The sequence below is a fragment of the Gavia stellata genome, unplaced genomic scaffold (genome assembly GCF_030936135.1).
Source record: "Gavia stellata isolate bGavSte3 unplaced genomic scaffold, bGavSte3.hap2 HAP2_SCAFFOLD_91, whole genome shotgun sequence".
Taxonomy (NCBI): domain Eukaryota; kingdom Metazoa; phylum Chordata; class Aves; order Gaviiformes; family Gaviidae; genus Gavia; species Gavia stellata.
In genome coordinates this window covers 31,782-50,584 of record NW_026776984.1, presented here as the reverse complement: position 1 = coordinate 50,584, position 18,803 = coordinate 31,782, and the positions used below count along the sequence as shown (strand labels likewise).

Here is an 18,803-nt window from a genome sequence, read left to right as displayed (position 1 = left end):
TCGCCATAAAAATTCTTTCAGTGAGCTGCAGGCTGATGACCTTACCATCACTGTCACAGGACCCCAAAAGAAATAACAACTGGCAAAGAGTAACTCTACCCATAGCCCATACCTATCTAGCCTTCAAAGGTAGAGTAGAATAGCTCAGCCTACAGCTCTGAAGGTATAGACCAGCCTATACTTATATCTTGTGTCTGCCTATGCGATGATCTGTCCAGAAAGTCAAATCATAATTACCTTTGAAAGAGGGTGGAACTGAAGGGGGGGAAGGGGGGGAGAGAGAAAGAAATTGCTGAAAAAAAGGGAAGTGTAGGCACCCAATTAAAAAAGAAAGGAGCCGAGTTATCCCAAAGACCATCTCAGCCCAACTCACTTTCGCTGGCAAAAAGCTGTGCAGCTTGGAGGAAGAAAACCTGACTTGGTGCTGGGATGCACACAAATGTCTGAGTTCAGATCTGAAACAGCAGAAAAACCTTGACACAGCTCCTTTTCATTGTCCTCATACATGCGTGCATGCTTTGACTTCCTCGTTTCCCTGAAGTCCTCTCAGACTAACAGGGAAGTGGCTTCTGTCCAGTCCGTGTGCCATGAAGAGAAGCAGTTTTGACCACTAAGGGGGCAGCAAGTAACTGCATCTGCAGAAGCAAAGGGGCAGCCGCACCTTGGCTTCGGAGATGCCCAAACCTGCCCTGAGCCCCAGGAGCCCCCAGCGCTCCGGCATTTGCTTGGCCCTGAAGTTCTGTGGGGCCTGCCAGCACGGGGGAGCTTCGGGAACAGAAGCGAAGGACAGCGGCCAGTCCCCGCGGGGAGAGCGACGGGGGCTCTGTCCTTCCCTCTGGCCACAGGAGGATGTCCTGGGCCGCGCCAGGACGGGGTGTCTCTCCTCCTCATTGCCCAGAGGAAGGCGAGGCCTGAGGAAGGCCCTGGGCTCAGCGCAGAGCCCTGCCTCCTGCCAGGTGCCGGCCTGGCCGATGCGAGAGGCTCCCATCACGCAGCTCCTCCTGCCCAGGGCTGTGGCTGGCAGCACAGGCACACCTGCTTTTCTGGAGAGACTGACCACGCCAGAGCAGATCCAAGGGAGCGCCCCTCCTGCCCCGCTCCCTCTCCCCTCCCCGAGCAGGCCCAGACCCCTGAGAGCACTCAGGGACAGGGAGGGCAGAGCTGTGCACGCGCCTCGTGCTGCGGAGCGAACAGCCCCCGGTGCAAGGGCCCTGCTCGAAGGGCCCTGCCCGAAGGGCCCTGCTCGAAGGCCCTCTCCCCCAGGCCCGGCGTCCCGGCCGGCTGAGCACTGCGCTGCAGCACAGCGGGGCAGCAGGCACGGGGCAGCTCGGCGAGGAGCCCGGGCTGCCTGTGCCCACCCAACAACAGCCACGCCATTGGCCGTGGCTGAGCCAATCAGCGGAGCTGGCGGCAGCCTGTCAGCCCCAGGCAGCCTGAGGCGGGGCCGGAGGGGGCAGAGGCTGAGCAGGCTGAGGAGGAGGAGGGGAGGGCGGGGCCCTCGCCAGCCCTGGGCCCGAGTGCTCAGCCCCACAGCCAGGGTCAGAGCGGTTCCTGCTGCTGCCCCGGGGGTCCCCAGCTGGAGCCCGGACAGCTGGAGGTGAGTGTTGCCTGTCGGCAGGCCAGGGGAGGGCAGAGTTGCCTCCTCGCCGAGGGGCGGCTCCAAGCTGTGGAGCAGGCGTGCTCTGGTGGGGACAGACCGGGTGCCTTTGCTGTCCCCAGGCCTTGAAGCGGGTCTCATGCTCATGGACAACCCCATCGCTGTTGACAGCCTTTCATAAAGGGGGCTTTCCAGACGTGGAAGCTGTTTCTCGCTCCTGGTGAGACCATGCACCGGGGCTTTGTTGTCAGAGAACTCGGTGGGGAGCGGCCCTGGTTGGAGGCAGCTCCCTTTGGCAGATGTTGGTGCCTCTCTCTCAGCCCCAGGTTCTGATATGTGCCTTTCCCCCCACCGACGCTGTGCTGCCGGCTTTTGGGAAATGGGGGTACAGGGGGTGGATGGTTTTACTGGAGCCAGGAGAGGCCGTATTAACTGTATGTGCGAAGTGACGGAAACAACTTGAGGGTTTTAAGGAGACTGTCAGTTGTGATTAAGGCAGCGAGTGAGATACTCCCTGTAGGAGCTTTCTGAGAGGGCCAGAATGGGGCAAGACTGCATGTAAGGCCAGAAAAGGCTGTGGCAGCAGCTGAGCTGATCAAACTCAAATAGGAGATGATTTGGGCAATATCTGGTGGAGTCATCCTCTTGTACGTGTTGCGCAGACTGCGTAAGGCCTGCCTGCGGGCAGGGAAGGGAGTGTGAAAGGAGTGTTGGAGTGCCAAGGAAGGGGGATGGGAATGACTCATTTCTCAGTTTTCATTGGGCTGTCTGTGTAGCCCATGTAACTCATCTTGCATTCAGAAAGAAGTGCCATGCTTCTGGTGAAAAGAAAAAAAGAAAAAGGTAATTTGTGACAGAGCTAGAACTTGGAGTGAGATTCCCATGCTTAGTCTTACCATTCTAGAGTGTTAAAAACATTTCCTTGAAACACTTTCCCAAAATCACAAGGCGTGACTTTCTGAAAGAGCTGTTTTCCTAGGAGCTGCATCTCAGCTAAGGCAGATTAGAGATTGTTGCTTGCTGTTAGTCACTGGGGCTGATGACAGGTCACCCAGCAGTTCTGGCAAGGACAGAACAAGATAGATACATCTGGTTCCCTGTGCTGACTGTAATTTCTGGAACGTGTCTTGCCTAAGTTGGTCTTCACATTTTGCAGGTTGTAGGTTTGGCAGGATCTATTGTGTCATTAGCAGGATGGTAATAACAAAATCTGGTGCGATGGGGTTGAGAATCAGAAGGGTAAAAGTGAGAAAGAAACTTGTGAGTTGAGATAAAAAGTTTAATACATAAAAAGAAATTTAAAAAAAAAAAAAACTAAGGAAAAAACCCCCAAACAACAGAGAGAGGAAAATAAAACCCAAGAAAAACAAGTGATGCAAATGAAAAGAATTGCTCCCCACCAACTGACCGATGCTCAGCCAGACCCAGAGCAGTGGCCCCCCTGCCACCCTCCCCCCCAGTTTTATTGCTGAGCACGACATCCTATGGTATGGAAAATCCCTTTGGTCAGTTGGGGTCAGCTGTCCCAACCATGTGTACCCCCCCAGCTTCTTGTGCACCCCCAGCCTACTCGCTGGCGGGGCACTGTGAAATCTGAATTTACTACCTTATGAACAAGTGCATAACTGCCACTGTGAACTGGCACCTATGCGTGTAGCTTTACTGTTCTCCGCATGTTTACTACTTCCTTGCCCTCTTGAAAGCCAGAATAAAGAGAAGGTAAGTACAGTGACGTGGATTTCTTAATCTCTAATACTTGATACTTTCTACAATAGTGGGAAAAAATAGATGAAGGCACGCCAAACCGTAGAAACGGAAGACCTGAACTCTCAGCTGACAAATAGAGAAAGCTTTTCTGAACACACAGCTGCTAATTCAGCATGGCAAATCTGCAAGAAGCAGGATAGTTAGACTTCAGTTTGTGGTTGGAAGTAATAATGTATATGCAAAGAATCAGAATTCTGTTACGTACAGATTATTTATTGTGGGGTTCTTAAAGAGTAAATTGGGCGGGGAGAAAACATAGAAGACTTTAAAATCTCTAATGTGGAAAGCATATGCAATTTTGGTGTGCCATCCAATCGATCATCTCGTTGTGTCCTATCTGAAACATGTTTTAACTTCGAAGCATGTTCAATTTTATCGTACTGTTTTAACTTTTTCAGACTTCCAGCAGCACCTTTGATATTCCTCTCACTTTGTCTGGAGCAGTATTCTACGGGAAAGACTAAATTACGAAGAAAAGACACATTATTTTGTCATTGTTCAAGCAAATGTAAGTATAGCTCTCTTAACGACCATTTGTGCCACTGATTTGGGGGGGGTTTAGTTTGGAGATTGAGATTTTTCAAAGGAAAGGAAAAGTCTCGCTGAACTACCAGGTCTGATAATACTCTTCTCCTGAAGATCTTATTTAAGATTTATCTCGGTTGCTGAAAGCTTAGACATATTATTACTGGTTAAAAAAGCTTGCTCAGTGTGTGTAACAAGACAACCTTTTTGGCACAAAGAGCAAGTTGCAAATTCATAGTACAGCCCATGCATAAAAGTGCCTTCTGGTGTCACTAAGTGTTCATTTTCTAACAAATCTAGCGATGCTAATTTGATCTCAAACGAGTTTAATGGCTATAATTTGGTTGTATCCTTCAGGTTTGAAATGCATTTTTCTATGAAGGTATGATTTTTCTTTCAAGTTGTCTTGCAAGCGTATGTGGAGGTTTTGATAGAGTGGCTGGCAGTGGATAATGCATACGGAGAAGAGTGATGTTTAAACTGTATCTTATGTATCTGTCATCAGGGAAGTTTTTTGGTGCCCTTGAAGGCTGTGAAAGCTTTTTTCCCTTTTTGTCCTTCCGACAATAGCTGAAACGAAAACTTCTCCTCTGTTGTTTACCTCTGTTGTGACACTACTTTGTTTGTGGGAAAATGAGAATGCTCTGAAGCAACTTTAGATAGCTTGCTCCTGAATTCACGCATTTATATTACTGTCATCCTTCTGATACAGAATTGTAAATACATTTTACAATCCACTTCCCTACATATTTTGTGGCATGTTCAGCATTCCCCCAATAGAAGACAGGCTCCGAGGGTGTCTCGGTGCTTCTCGCACTCAGATATATTTAAAGATGCTCCTGGCCCACACAGTTACAGCTGTTGGAACAAGTCGTTTTACCCGGGTAACGTAACTTGCTGATCTCTTGAAAAGGAATACGTGAAGGCTCAGAACTGATTTGCCTTGTTGTTTTACCAATAATTTATTCTGCATTTATTCTGCTCTTTTCCTTTGATGTCAGAGCTGTGAGTTTCATGAGACACAGCACTCCTAGAAAAGTAACTGGGGTAGTTGAGCAGGTCGTGGTTTTCAAGAGACGGGCATGGCATGCAGCAGTGCGAACACCTCGCGTGAGGAGGGAAGCCTGTCACGCTGGGGGAGTAACTGGTGAAGGCACAGCTTGGGATCCATGGTGGCAGTACAGCAAAGCAATCTCATCTTAATTTGTTCGTTCCTTTGAATATATGTCCTTAGACAGTAAATTGTCACCTTTGTGGTACTGGGTTTGGGACTAGAGCTGTGCTGATAGCCTCTGTATCGTGTTTTTTTATCATAGGGCAGCTTGTATGATGGAAATGTCTTGCAAGGCCATGTGTTTTCTTATGAAATCAATAACTCTGTATCTGTGCTTTGACCCAGTATTACTCAAGAGCACATATTGGGGGAATGTAGAAAAGATTGGTTGATGATGAAGGCTGCTCCTTGTAGCTGTTACTGTTTTTCATCATTGACCATGAAGAAAACTGAATTCAGAAATTCACGTATTTAGTAACTGTAAAGGTAAAGGGGTTCCAAGAACTGAGTGGACTCCAAAATAGGAAAAAAAGTATAAGTACCCAGTCTGATTCAGAGCAATGACCTATTCGTCTTACGCAGATGACGATATTAAACAGCATAAATACTTAAAAAAAATTGCTTTTTTCTGTCAGTGTTATCCTCGGATAGGAGGGCAAGACTTAGCTAATGGCCCATACTCCCTCCGCAAGATTTTCTTTTTGTAAAGAAAAGCTATCACAACAGTTGCTTCATGAAAATGGAAATATTTTTGACTATTTAAAAAAAAAGTATTGGAGAGTCATGCTGGTTTTTTGCTATGATAACAAAAGAAGAAAGAAAGGAACGGTGAACTGTTGCTAGCGTGTACATTGTTCAGCGTGTAAAAATAATCCGGGTGGTTCCCACAATTCAGGAAAGTATAGTTTTATTCTGTACCATCTGGAAAGAGAAAAAAGAGACAATAAAGAAGTTGCAGTAGTCAATGGTGTCTTGTGTACCCAAAGAGTTAAAAAAACCCAAAACAAACAAACAAACAAACAAAGTGAAACCATGATAGATTGAAAAGAACCTGTCACGCAGCATGGAGACTTTTTTGGGATGCAGCATTGTAGCTGCTTTATTGTGGACAGAAGTGTTCTTCAACCTTTAAACCATGAGCAGTATAACTCATTCTCTAGACAAATCAGCTTTCCACATGGAGTACAGTTTGGAGATCTTAGATCAATCTCATTGCTGTCCTCTGGCTGGTTATTTTTTTGGGGGGGGGGGAGGCGGGGAAGGAGGTGCTAAATCTTTCCTAAAATGTGGCATGCAGAGGTGGATTGAGCATTACAGTCCATGGCCTTCCCACTGCCAATTAGAAAAGTAGCTGTTACTGCTTATGCTTTCTGTTTCTGTAAGTGAAAGTCCTTTTACTTACAGATAGGATCCGGTAGAGCTACACAAGGCAGCATAAGAGTACATTTCAGATTTTAAGTAAGGCACAAGGCACTCTCTATCTCCTACAAATATGCTCCATTTTTATATATATTTAACAAGACATGTATCTTCATCTCACACATTTCCTGAGAATTAATTTCTCAAAACTGTATTATTTCTGAGTAATAGATGTCTCACACCATTTCTTAATTCAAGAGGTAAATTTTTACCTCTTAATTGTATTTCTGAGCCTTTATGAAATTAAAGGCTGTAGCTCGGAGGCGGAAGTTTCTGTAATTAGCTATTTCCTAGAACCTGGATAATTATGGTGCTTATATGTTTTGCCCTTCGCTTTAACTTCAGACTTTTTTGTAGATTCTGAGTTCAGAAAGTCTCACCAGATGTAACTCGTTTGCTCCACAGGACTGAGGACAGAATCTTAATGAGCGAAGGACAAGTACAACCAGCCTGACAGTAGATGTGCTCGATGGGGACGATGTGGGACCAATGTTTCTTCCCTGTGTCTTGGTGAATAATACTTGTGACTGTAGACCTCTCACCTACCAAGCGAGCTTGCCAGAACTGACTGATCCTGTAAGTCCTCTTGATTTTTTGCGAGTTTTATATGTTTATTTTTTATGTTATTTTTATTATATATATATTTTTAATAGATATAAAAATGTATATAAAATCCATTATTATATTGTATATATTGTAAAATGCATATATATAGTTATAAAATACATTTTATTTTTATACGTTTATTTTGCAAGCGACTGTCGTCTTTTTCTGTGGACACAGTTGAGAACTGTAACTAGAAAGGTCACGTACGCTTTATGCCACATTTTATGTGCTAAACGAAAGAAAACCGTGGTAAGAGGTATGTAGGACTAGATGGTGCAGTTCTAGCTTTGATACAGTGGCAAACTGCTTGTTTCCTACAAGGGCTGAGTCTCTCTGAAATTTGGTAAATTGTGGAATTGCTTTTCCTGATGTGTCCGTGTTTTGCTCTCGAAATACCCTGAAGAAGCACCTTTGAGAAGGGACTTGACACATTATTCCATTCAGGCTTGTTACAGACCTTAGGAGAAAGATTTTTGGAAGAGGAAGCATTAGTCACTAGTCCCTGAAAAGATTGTGTGTTGCTACGGTCTGGTTTCAATCAAGAGGCACTAAAGAGCAATGTTTTTTCTCATGTAAATGCTTGCACTAAGTAGATCGGTTAATGCGTCAGTTAGGGTAGGGATAAAGGTCAGCGTGAGGCTCATTTCACACTGGAACATGCAGAGTGAATCACAAAAAGGGGCAGCTGAGAGCTTTATAATTTCTTGATGAAAGATGGTGCCAACTCCCCTTCCTTACAGGAGAACTGCTGCTTGGTATAATGGAGATGTGTGTCTCTGTGGTGGGTGAAGCAGAAGAATTAATTTCCTGACTGATATTGATATATGACCTTTGATTCATGTATTTCAGAATAAGAAAAGGGAGAACCAATTGAATCACTAGGTATTACCCCTCCGGATTGACATTGACATTAAGAGAACATTGAGTATTGACATTAAGATCATGACTTCCCTTGTTCATTGCAGGACACGCTCTCTGTTCTGCTTCCTCCGACCAGGAGACAGGGGAGGTTTAGGCTCTAAGTGTGGAGGTTCTTGCTATCCTCTGCCTTACTCATCCTCTCTGCCTTACTCATCCTCTCTGCCTTACTCATCCTCTCTGCCTTACTCATCCTCTCTGCCTTACTCATCCTTGCCGTCCTGTGCCTCGTAGTCTTTTGCCAACCTGCACGTTACGGTTTCCTGCTTTGTCTGGCCTCAGGGTCCCGCTGCAAATATGCTTGAGCAGGGTCACCAAGCACTGCTGCCACTGTGCTTGGTTGATTCAGATGATACTCTTAGCGAGTTTCAGAATCTCCCACAGTTGTTTTATTCATTTTAGGACCAGCTGAAATTGTGTCTAATATACAGCAGTTGATCAATTGCTTCTGCACAGGTTAACAGTACAGGCTCTGGTTTAATAACCAGTGCAATCTCAAGGAGGTAAGACAGGGCTTATTGTAATCAAGGTGTGTGATTAGTGTGCCTTCTGGATAAGGGAGGGCTGGAACAAGCTTCGGGGAGGTGGTATAAGTCTGTCTGGACCCTTTGGGAAACTTCGGGGAGAAGACTGGGTCTTGCAGGGCACGTGCACCTCCAACAGAGGTGATTTCTCTCTACTGGAGAATCACTTCCTAACAGCTGCAGCCTGATTTGTAAGGTGTAGCAAGACTGGAGCCTTGATATTCAGCTTGTAACAGCAGCAAATCAGCTGTGAAAGGGAAGGGGAGAGATGTTCCATATTTAACCTTGTTATATTGACTTACACTTCTTTTTTTGCACTTCTACATGTTGGCATTTGATAACCCTTTGTAACTGTGTTGTTTGTTTTTGACTTTGTGAATAAATGCTTTTCTTTAAATTTTGCATTAATTTGGCTTGGGCTTAGTGTCATTTTAAGGAAACTGGGCAACCACAAGTTACTGTCCAGCTGAGTATGCGGCCTCATCAGGGTTACTAGGGCACCCAAACTATGCAGGGTGACAAGAGTATGACCCCATTGTATCTGCACAGATCTGATGGAGTGCCCAGTACAGAGGCAGTGAGGCAGAAATTATTAATAACCGCTGTTTGGTCGTTACCTTGGTTTTTGTCTGGTTATCTTAAGGTATAATGCAGATCATAGAATTTTCCTGATACAGCTCTCACAGATGAAAGGAATCCAGCTCTGTATCCATTCCTGCCCTTCGTCAGGCACATACGCTGTGCTGGGAGACAAAGCAGTGTCTGCCAAGGAGCGTGTCTAGGCTAGGAAAAATCTGACTAGTGATTTAGGTGCTGAGTTGCCAAATGTATTCGTTTAACTTCATAAGCTACAATCTGTTCAGGTGTCGGCTTTTTGTGTTTGCTTTTTGGCTTTTTTGTGTCAAACTGCACTTTGAGAAATCTGATCTATGAAATGAGAAACCGGTTCTGTTGATAAACTACCGGCTCTTTGCTGTTTATCTATTTGGAGTGCTGTAGCAATTTTGATAAACTGAAGTGGAAGAAGGATGTTTGAACTCAAAGTTTTACCTTGGTACCTCAAATCTTTACCTGACTTGTAAATGATAATTCCTTTAGAAGATATGGATGGTACCTAAAAAGATTCAGCTAGTAAATAAATGTAGTACATTTGTGCTGCAAAAAGCAGTGTGATAAAGTGCAGAGAAGCCTGAGCATCTGGACTAGCCAGGGGCTGGCAGTGGACTCCTGTGATGCTCTGATCTGACAAAGCAGCCTGGGCAGAGGACCTCGTTCAGAGATAGGTTGGAGCCTTCTGCGTGATGTGAAACGGCTGCATTGCACCACATAGACGAGACCCATCTGAGTCCGTGATGCTGTAAGACTTTAACTATGATGTCAGGTTATATACAAGCTGATAGTAGCCAATACGCTCCTCAGAATGATTTGTCTGAAGTGACTCGCACCAGTTGTTTTGGTTTTTTTAAAGATCAAAATTTACTGCACTGTAGGTGTTGAACCTCCAGTGTGTGTAGCAAAAGGAACAGAATGCTGATTGCTGAGGGTTTTTTGATGGTAGCCACTACATAGGCCAAAGGACTATTTTTAGTCCAATACCATCTTTTTTTTTTTTAATTTGCTTTTTAATTTTTCAATGAACATGAGAAGGAATATTAATGACTCTAGAACAAAGTTGAAGTATGAATTATTCAGAAGCAGTAGCTTGAAAAAGAAGTCCTGCTTTACAGGGCAAGACGTCTACTCAGCTGACCCCTAAAGTAAAGCATTTCATGTAACTGGTAAGAATAATATTTTTGTTCAGTCTTGCGCAATTACTTACCTTTAGCTGGCATCTATCCATGAATTTACTGAGGTCAGAATCATATTTCCTTTCCAAGCTTCTTTCCCTTCGACGCTCTAAAGCAGTTGGATAGATTGGCAATGAAGAATCCGTACAGTGTGAGCTTTGTTTATGGTCTTTGGTGTGCAGAGATGGAAAAGGCCGGCAAAATTAATGGATCTCTTTGTTACCAGAGAAGCAATTTATTTTCCTGAAGAACAATATCAAGGTTTACACTATGCCCTCTGAGAGTTGGTCTGACTCATGGCAGTATTAATAATAATATTATTAAATCTGCTCCAGGCTGGGCACAGTGCTGTATAATTACAGTTTATACACTTGTAAAAACCTGTTTTGCAGTTCTGCCATTTGCACAGACAGTGTAAATTCCCCCGAAGCTGCAGGTCTTCCCAGCAGAGCCAAAGGTCATCTCATGGTCCTCTCTGGGTGTGCATATAGGGTGAAATGTTGTGAGAGTCCCTTCTCGGTCAGCTGGGTGCTGCCTGTAACCGACCGAGCTTTGCCACAAGGTGCAACGATCTTCATTGGTGGTTGCCTGGTTTTGTGAGTGTCACTTTTGCAGTGCCACCAATGAGCTACTGTAATTGATTGCTATCATGGCCTTATTAGGTCTAGGATCACAGCTAAGGTCATATAAACATCAGTGCCTCTGGTATCAAATGCTTGTGAGGTGCTTCTGCAACTTTGTAGAGGAGGCAGAAACTCGTAGTTCAGAGTAAACAAACTTTGGATGTTTTTGCAGCACGTGAGCTATTCTGAATGCTTAATCCTGCAGTAGGTGAGTGGTAAGTGTGGGCTAAACTGCCTCACCGCTGCTGAAGCGCGGACACAGAGCTAAGTTAACAGCCTGTGATCTGCACCTTAGATTAGGTATTGCTTCCCTGGGCAGAAATTTGCTTGTGAAGTGCTACCTGTTGAGTCCGATTCAGTGCCCATGACAGTGGTGGAGTAAACTGCTTTACAAGTTCCCAGACCAGGAGGGAAAAGAAATAAATCTACTGAGTTTTGAGTCCTCTAATAATCATTGCAAAAATTATTATCTTGCAAAAAAGTCACCAAAGCCCACGATAAGACAGCGTTCAAAGTCATTGTTCAAAGTTCTATCTCATAATACATGTGCAAATCCTTTCACTTCATTTCCGTTAGGGGAATGCAAAGCACAGCTTCAGTATTGTCTTCCAATGAGCTAGCATAAACCTTTCAAAAATTCAAGTGTCACAAACCAAATATATTGCCTTATAACAACAGGAAAAACCATGTCCCATGTCTTTGCTAGATGAAAGGATGCATGTATGAACTCCTGTGTCTGCTAATTGCTCCGTATGCTTCTGTGTGCATTCCCTAGTTGTCGCCATCTTACTTTCTCTCTGGGAATGAATTTACTGTTGTTAGATAAATTCCGGTTTCCAAGAAAACCTGTGGTGTTTGTTGTTTGGGTTCTTCTTTTGCTGTTGTTACATAGTTTTATATTTACTTTAGTGTTTCTGTGTCTGATCAAATCTGGTAAGTAATTTTTTTTTTCCCCATTGTCTCAGGAAGCCTTCAATAAATTAGCATTTATTATCAGGATGTGCAAGTCATCAAATGGAGTTAAAAAAAGACATCCTCGTGAATGTCTCATAACATTGGAAAGAAAATTTCTCCTCCCTCTTTCCCCTTCGGTCTGTTCCTGGCATGCTCACTTTGTGAAGGTTTTGTCCATTTCTATACTGATTTTTTTCCATCATCATGCAAAGAAGAAAAGCCAATTAGCAGTAAAATGTAGATTAGGTTTATTTAATCAGTTGCTGGACTAGTTTTGCAACGAACAGATTCATTATCAGGTTCCATGGGGTAATTATCAGTCCACATGAACACTAATATACTCCATGACACCTCAGAGGCTTTCTTTGTACCAATTCAAGATTCAACACTTTAAACACGTAGCTGCATTGTGAGACATCGCTTATTAATGCACCACTGAAGTATCTTTTTACATGAAAAGCATTTATTTTTGTACTAATTATCCTCAGTATCCTTAGGAGTTGTGTCAGCAGGGATCTGACAAAGTCTGTGGGCTCAGCTGCCCTGTTGAGCAGAGACTCAAGGAGATGGGTAGACAAAAGGCTGAAAAAGAAAAATAAAAAACTTCTGCTAAGAACAGTGTGGTCGAGGGGGGTAAAAAAAGACATTGAGGAGCAGGAAGCACCCTCAGAAGCCCTCAAGCTGTTGTTAGCAAGAAGGACCTCTTTAGTTAGATGAGTTTGGATTCAGGGGAAGAAAACTGAACTTTTAAGAGGTGGAATTGTAATCCTGCTGGTTAAAAGCCTTGCTCGATCAGTCAGGGAGCGAGTCCTCCCTGAAGAGCACTGCGTGCGTCCTGCAACACATAGTTTTGAAACTGTGGAAACTGCTGACTTTTGATGGTAAGGTGAAGTGAACGGTTTGGCTCTACTGTCACGGAAATCAAGAGTTACAGTATTTTTTTATTGCAGAGTTTAGACCATTGTAAATTCTATATTTAAAACTGAGTAGAGTCTTTTCTGATCACTTCAACAACCTTTTTTATTTTATTTTATTTTTTTTACAAGGAGAAAGGTTTTGACTACTTCATGCAAGGGACAAAAAAGTTCATTGACTTTCACATACACAAAGCAATATAAACCATCATAATCTGAAGAATTGTGGCTATACAGTAAACTCATCAAATCCTCAGTATATCTTGACGGAAGGTACATCTTACTTGGAATCCAGAATCACTTGAAGAGTTTCCAGTTAGCAGTGAAAAATTGTGTTTTGCATCAGACTGATAGTTATGTCAAAAATGGCAGGTGCTTTTTAAAACTCAGCTTTCATCTTTGCATTTCTTGCTGAAGCTCTAGGGGCAATCACAAGAGTTTTTCTCCAAGCCATTTCCCATTCCCTTGCAGTGTTCTAGCTCAGCATCGTACGGTGACGTACTGTAGCGGCTGCAGTAAAATAACTTTCATACCACCTTCCGTGGTGTATTGCTGTCCAGCAGTTATTTGCATTTATTGTTTGGGGAATTGGGAACTGCCCCTTTATGGTACCTTCTGGGCCCCAGCACCTATTGCAGTAGGGAGACCACGGCGTATGGAGGGAAACGGGTTATTCTCTGGGTGGGAGAAATGGATGTGCCGTAAGGGGGAACTAAGGTTACAGCAGTACAGGAAAGGCTAGTTTTATTGCGGTGGAGAAGAAAAAAGGAGTTTGGTGGAGGACTGAAGTCAGTGGCGGGGCCGCTGTTGGGAACGCAGCCCGCTTCTGTACGCAGCCAGGTTTAATCACCTCTGTACAAATGAGTTTTATGCTTATTATTGATAGCTGATTAACATTGCAGAGGATGTGCTGGTTTTTCAGTACCTCCAGGCCTGAGGATGACAACCACTTACCAATTCTTTCTGAAGTAGTTTCATTGCAGTTCCTTCCTATCCGACTGTACAAATCCCAATTCCTTCCAAACAGAAAACCTGGAAATTTTCTTAAAGACACACATTAGTATAAAACCTGCTGCAAAACAAATAAACAAATCTCAGATTAATGAAACTTAGCTAACTGTACTGAAAAATGTCTGAAAGTTTTGGAAACAACATCTCCCGATCTTAGTTGTAGCAACAGCTATTAGTCAAAGAATAAAGTTCATCAAATGTTCTGGGTATTTTTAGATTTTTTGTTGTTGTTGTTTTTCTTTTTCCTTTTTAATTTCTATTTTTTGCTGCGGGAAATACCTACCCATAGAAGACTTTTTATACAGGTATCTACTATGCAAACTAAAAGCAAACAACCTTCCCTGAGTTTTGAGAGTAACTTGCTAGTTCAGCCTGAGCTTCCATACAGATGCTAAGTAAGATTTTTGTGGCACCGAAATCCCCAGTCTTTATAATTTGGCAAATGAAGACGTTAGTCTGAGTTGAAATAAATGTGTGTGGTTAAAATCAAGTGCAATAAAGACCTTACAATGTATAAGGAAGGGGCCTTTTTTTTACCTGTCTGAAGGATAAAATTTCACAGAAAGGCAGGAATGCTTCCCCCTGATAAAGGTGATTTCTTTCCTGGCTTTTCTTGTAAGCATGACTGCTTAAATGTGCGTGGGGGTGAATTTACCCCTGCAGACAGTCAAACTGCATGCAGCTAAAAAACCAAGTTAGATTGCCAGTTTTTATTGCCAAATCAATTTTTTTTCCACTCTCCAGGCCACCCAAGACGGTCTTGAATCGCTCCACTCCATCCATTTCTGCTCTTCCAGTAAAAGGCTCCAGCACCTGCTCACAGCTGCAATGAGAGAGGATCAGCAGCTACCCCACAAGCCAGGACAGGAGTGTGCAAGTGCAGACCCGTTGTAAAACAAAGAGTGGGACTCAGAAGAAAGACTCCACTGAGAGGCCACTAACAGTCAAAAGCTCAAGAGCAGCAAAAGGCAGGACTTCTACCACCGTGTACACGGGTTGAGGCAGGACACAGGGCGTACACAGACCCTTCACAGCATCTATCATCATGCAAGGGAGTTTTGATACCAACAGCTCTTGCCGGGAGCAGCATCCTCTCTTTTGTACCCAGCGGTGTTTTGCACCCAAACTAAGGAGCAAAGAAAGTTGCAATCAATGTCTGAGACCAGGCCAGCTCTGAAGAAGAGGGTGATGGGAATGCCTCATGACTGAGGGTGCTCTGAGGAATAACCATGAGAAAACACTTGCTCCAAAACCTTGTCCAAACATCTATGTGACCCTTCTTTCTGATGGGACAGAGGAGTGACAAGAAAGGGAAAGATGCATCTGAAACCACACGCTGCCAGCAAGAGAAAGGCTTTCGGTGAAACTTAAGGCCCCAAGAGCCACCAAAGGAACGTGAGGACTTGGGAGGCCACAGAGACTCCGTTTACCCAAGGAGAGCGGGGAATGGCACAGACAGGGACAAGGAAGTGCCCCAGCTCATTCAGAGGGAAGGGAAGAAAGGTGTCCACTGCACAGGAGTGTAAAATAATAAAAATAAAAAAACCCCACAGATGCAGAGAAAGACAAAGAGGAAAAAACACGGAAGCGCATCAAGCCCTCAGAGATAAGTTAAGAGGCACGATCAGAGAGAAGCAAATTAAGCCGTGCAACAGGGCAGAGCAGCTGAAGTCTCACAGGCATGGACAAACAGAAGGAAAGTATTTTGTAAGTCCCAGAAAAAGTGTATGATGGCGGTGGTACCAGGAAATGTACAGTAGGGGAAAAAGCAAAACAAGCAATGTGATGATAACAAGGATTTACTAGAGAGCAGGAAACTTCCACCACCATTTTCCCTCCCCATTCCAGCAACTGTCCCGAGATATCTGGGCACACGTCACGCGGCCGGAGCTGTGGCTGTGTGAAGTTGTCTCCGGACACTGGACAAGGCTTTCACCTGGTCGTGCATAAAAGCCTTGAGGCATCAGATGGTCTCCTGCCTGCCCTGTGTACCATATAAACTGTGAGGAAGCAAATCAGTAAGCTGCCAAACTTTTGGAAGAAGACACTTCCCCTGTCTCCTCCAGAGCTCTCCGACTAGGCTATGATGAGAACTTCAGCACCAACAGTCACAGTGAGATTCCACCTCAATTGGCTCTTACCTCCAGAAGACAGCAGAAAAGGTTGTTGATGCAGGAAACCACCAGACTCAATTCCAATGCAGCCAAGATTCACACTGCGATCAGTTGCCCCCCCCCCACCTCACAGGAATCCCTCAGCTCAGTCTCAAGCACACACAGCCCCATCTCCATCTCAGAAGAGATCTTTAAGCCCCCAAACAAACCACTGCCTCATCCCCACATGAGCGACCTGCCCTGATCCTCGTTCCTTTTCCCTCCATCCCTGGCTGTACCACACTGAACCGGTATTTCTTTCCCTACTCACATAACCACACCATATCCAAACACAGTAATAATCGTGCATAGGAAAACCGTCTGCAGTGCCCAGGGACTGCTCTTCCCCAGTTGCAGCACAGTGCACCACAGTGTCATGGTGTCATCACTGATGTAGTGCTGCACACTATACAACAATCAGCAGAAAGCACAGGAGGTATAAGTCTTGACAGACTATTTTTTCTCCCTCACATATTCCCTTTAAATCATCTCTTCAACTCTTCCCAATAAGTATGTAGCTTTTGAAGATAACAGCTTTATAACAGATTTGAAGAAGTGCTTTTCTCCAAAGCTTTTCTGCTGTTCATCTACATTAGGAAAAATGTCTTTACTGTGAGAATGGTGACACACTGGAATAAACTGCCCGGGGAAGTGGTGGAGTCACCCTCACTGGAGGTGTTCAAGGAACGTGTGGAGGTGGCATTGCGGGACATGGCTTAATGGGCATGGCGGTGTGTGATGTGTGTTGGGTTTTTTTGTTTGTTTGTTTTTCTTTTTGTTGATGGTTGGACTTGATGATCTTACAGGTCTTTTCCAACCTTGGTGATTCTGTGATTCTGTGTGTGTGTGTGATTTGTTGCTCATGTAATAAAAGAGTAAGCAAGTGTACCCAATTCCTCCTAACATGGGCATGACCAGGGTTCCCCCCACAGCCAAGGCCTAAAACTCACCACGGGGCGAAAGTGTGGGTGGACGGAGGAGTGGGTGGGTGCAGAGGCCGGACGGGCGTGGAGGCAGAAGGGGTCTCCAGCAGAAGCTGAGGGATGACTTTTTCCTGCTGTTGCAGCCACCTTTCTCCAGGAGCGGTCCGGGTCCTGGAAAGGCTGGAGCCGCATCAAGCAGGCTGGGACATATTCAAGCACGTCACTGAGACCAACAGGCAGCAGCAAGAGCTGCAGCGGCAGCCGCCCTGGTAAGTACTTCCAAACAGGGAAGGTGCTTCCCCCGGCTGCAGGGCCAGCCCGGGGCAGGGAAGAGGGGACTTCTCTGACACTCCTCGTGAGACAGAATCAGGTTTTGGAGCCTGGCGTTGGACTGGAGTTCCCTGATGCCGGAGAGGGGCTTGCGGGGGACCTGGCTGGAGAGAGAGGGATCCCTCTGATGGCTGGCTCTGCCCTTTCCAACCCAGAGTCTGTCCTCCCTTTGCAGAGGCCTGGCACCAAGACGTCTTGCCCCGAGGGGGGAATACCTGTTTGGGACAGCCAAGGTCTCGCCCCACCTGACTCAGCCCCAGGCTGATCCGCTGCACGGAAGGCAGAAGGGGCAGTATGGAAGAGGAGCAACACAGTAACTGAGCTCTTGGGAACCTACTTGCAGAAGCCCCTCGCCGCTCCCGGCCCACCCGTGCGTAACCACACAGCATCACGCTGCGCCCCTGAAAGTAAGGCTGGGGCAGGGGAGGGCACCGGCCCGACCTGGACCCTCTCCACAGGCCACTTCTCCGCAGGCTGAGGGTGAGGCCACTTCTCTGCAGGCTGAGAGCCAGGCCCCCCCGCACCTGGGGGCTCCTACGCCTCAGCAGGAGCTGACGGCCGCAACCCCAGGCCCCCGCAGTCAGTGGCTCGGCCTGGTGCTGGTGTTACAGAACATCCTGAAACGCAGGGTCAAAGTAGTGTAAAAGGAATGGAAATAATGTGAAGAAGATACTTTGTAATGCGTGCACCTGGTATTTAGACATAAAATTACAGTTAAAAACTGTCTCCACTAACTAACAGTAAGGATTACCACAAGGTCGAAGTCTAGGAAAATAGAATGGAGTGCCAAAACTGTTTTAAGGCTGACCTGCCTCATTGTCATGTGAAACCCACACGTCCTAGCTAGAAAACGCCCCCAACCCAAATAAGCCCCCTCCCCTCTGGGCATGCGTAGGGAATTGGAACTGTATCTGTAAGATGAAGTAAGAAAGGTACTAACCAATAGTTAGTTAAGGGGTAGGAGCAGTAGGCGTAACTAACATTGTCACCTGTTTTAAATCCCTGTCATGATTTCAGCCCGGGGTGCATGCTGGCTGGAGAGATCCCCCACGCACCCGGTGCCGAATGAAGTAATGCCTGCTCTTTAATAGACCAGTGTGAAGGGGTTTCATTCCCGATTTCGGTGACACTGGCACTGAGGGAGGGAGCAGGAGGGCGCCCGACCGGGGCTGGGCTGGGCACCCTCCGCCTGTTCGTGCTGCGAGGCCTCAGGGCGAGGGCCCGCGCCTTCCCCTGAGAAGGCCCAGCACGGCCCGCAGGGCGGGATGGGCCAGGAGCAGCTGTGCCCCGAGGGCCCAGACAGGCTGGGCTGGGGCCCCCCATCAGTGCTGATGTTCTGGGCTGAAAATGGGAAAATGGGGAGAAACTTTGCCGTGTGTGTTTACTGGAGGCTTGTGGCCTGATGCTCTCAGGCCCTGGGTGCCAGCGAGGCTTTCCAGATGGCTGAGTAACGCCGTGCGGCTGTGAGCGGTGGCACAAACTGCTCCGGTGGCCTCGGGTCCCTGGAGGGGGACGTGGATCGGGGACGGGGCTGGGAAGGGCTCTCGGGAGAAGGTCCTTGCTAGAACTGTTCGAGGACCATGAGTGAGTTCAAGTGATGGAGAATGGGGAAATCCTGCATTTCGGGGCCTGTGGGGATCCGCAGGGTGCTGCGTGTCTGGTCCCCGCCCCGCAGCGTGTCCCCAGCACGTGTCCCTG

The 18,803-nt window shown here is 46.0% G+C and overlaps 2 long non-coding RNA genes across 2 annotated transcripts; both read left to right on the top strand.

The window, feature by feature from the left end:
• The first annotated feature begins 1,511 nt into the window (after window positions 1-1,511).
• Window positions 1,512-15,289, top strand: LOC132321563 (uncharacterized). The gene is made up of 4 exons (XR_009484790.1): window positions 1,512-1,597; window positions 3,763-3,872; window positions 6,768-6,938; window positions 14,444-15,289. It is a non-coding gene; the product is annotated as an uncharacterized LOC132321563 (long non-coding RNA).
• A 208-nt stretch (window positions 15,290-15,497) lies between these two features.
• On the top strand, window positions 15,498-17,770 carry LOC132321562 (uncharacterized). The gene is made up of 3 exons (XR_009484789.1): window positions 15,498-15,861; window positions 16,919-17,044; window positions 17,281-17,770. It is a non-coding gene; the product is annotated as an uncharacterized LOC132321562 (long non-coding RNA).
• The last annotated feature ends 1,033 nt before the right edge of the window (window positions 17,771-18,803 follow it).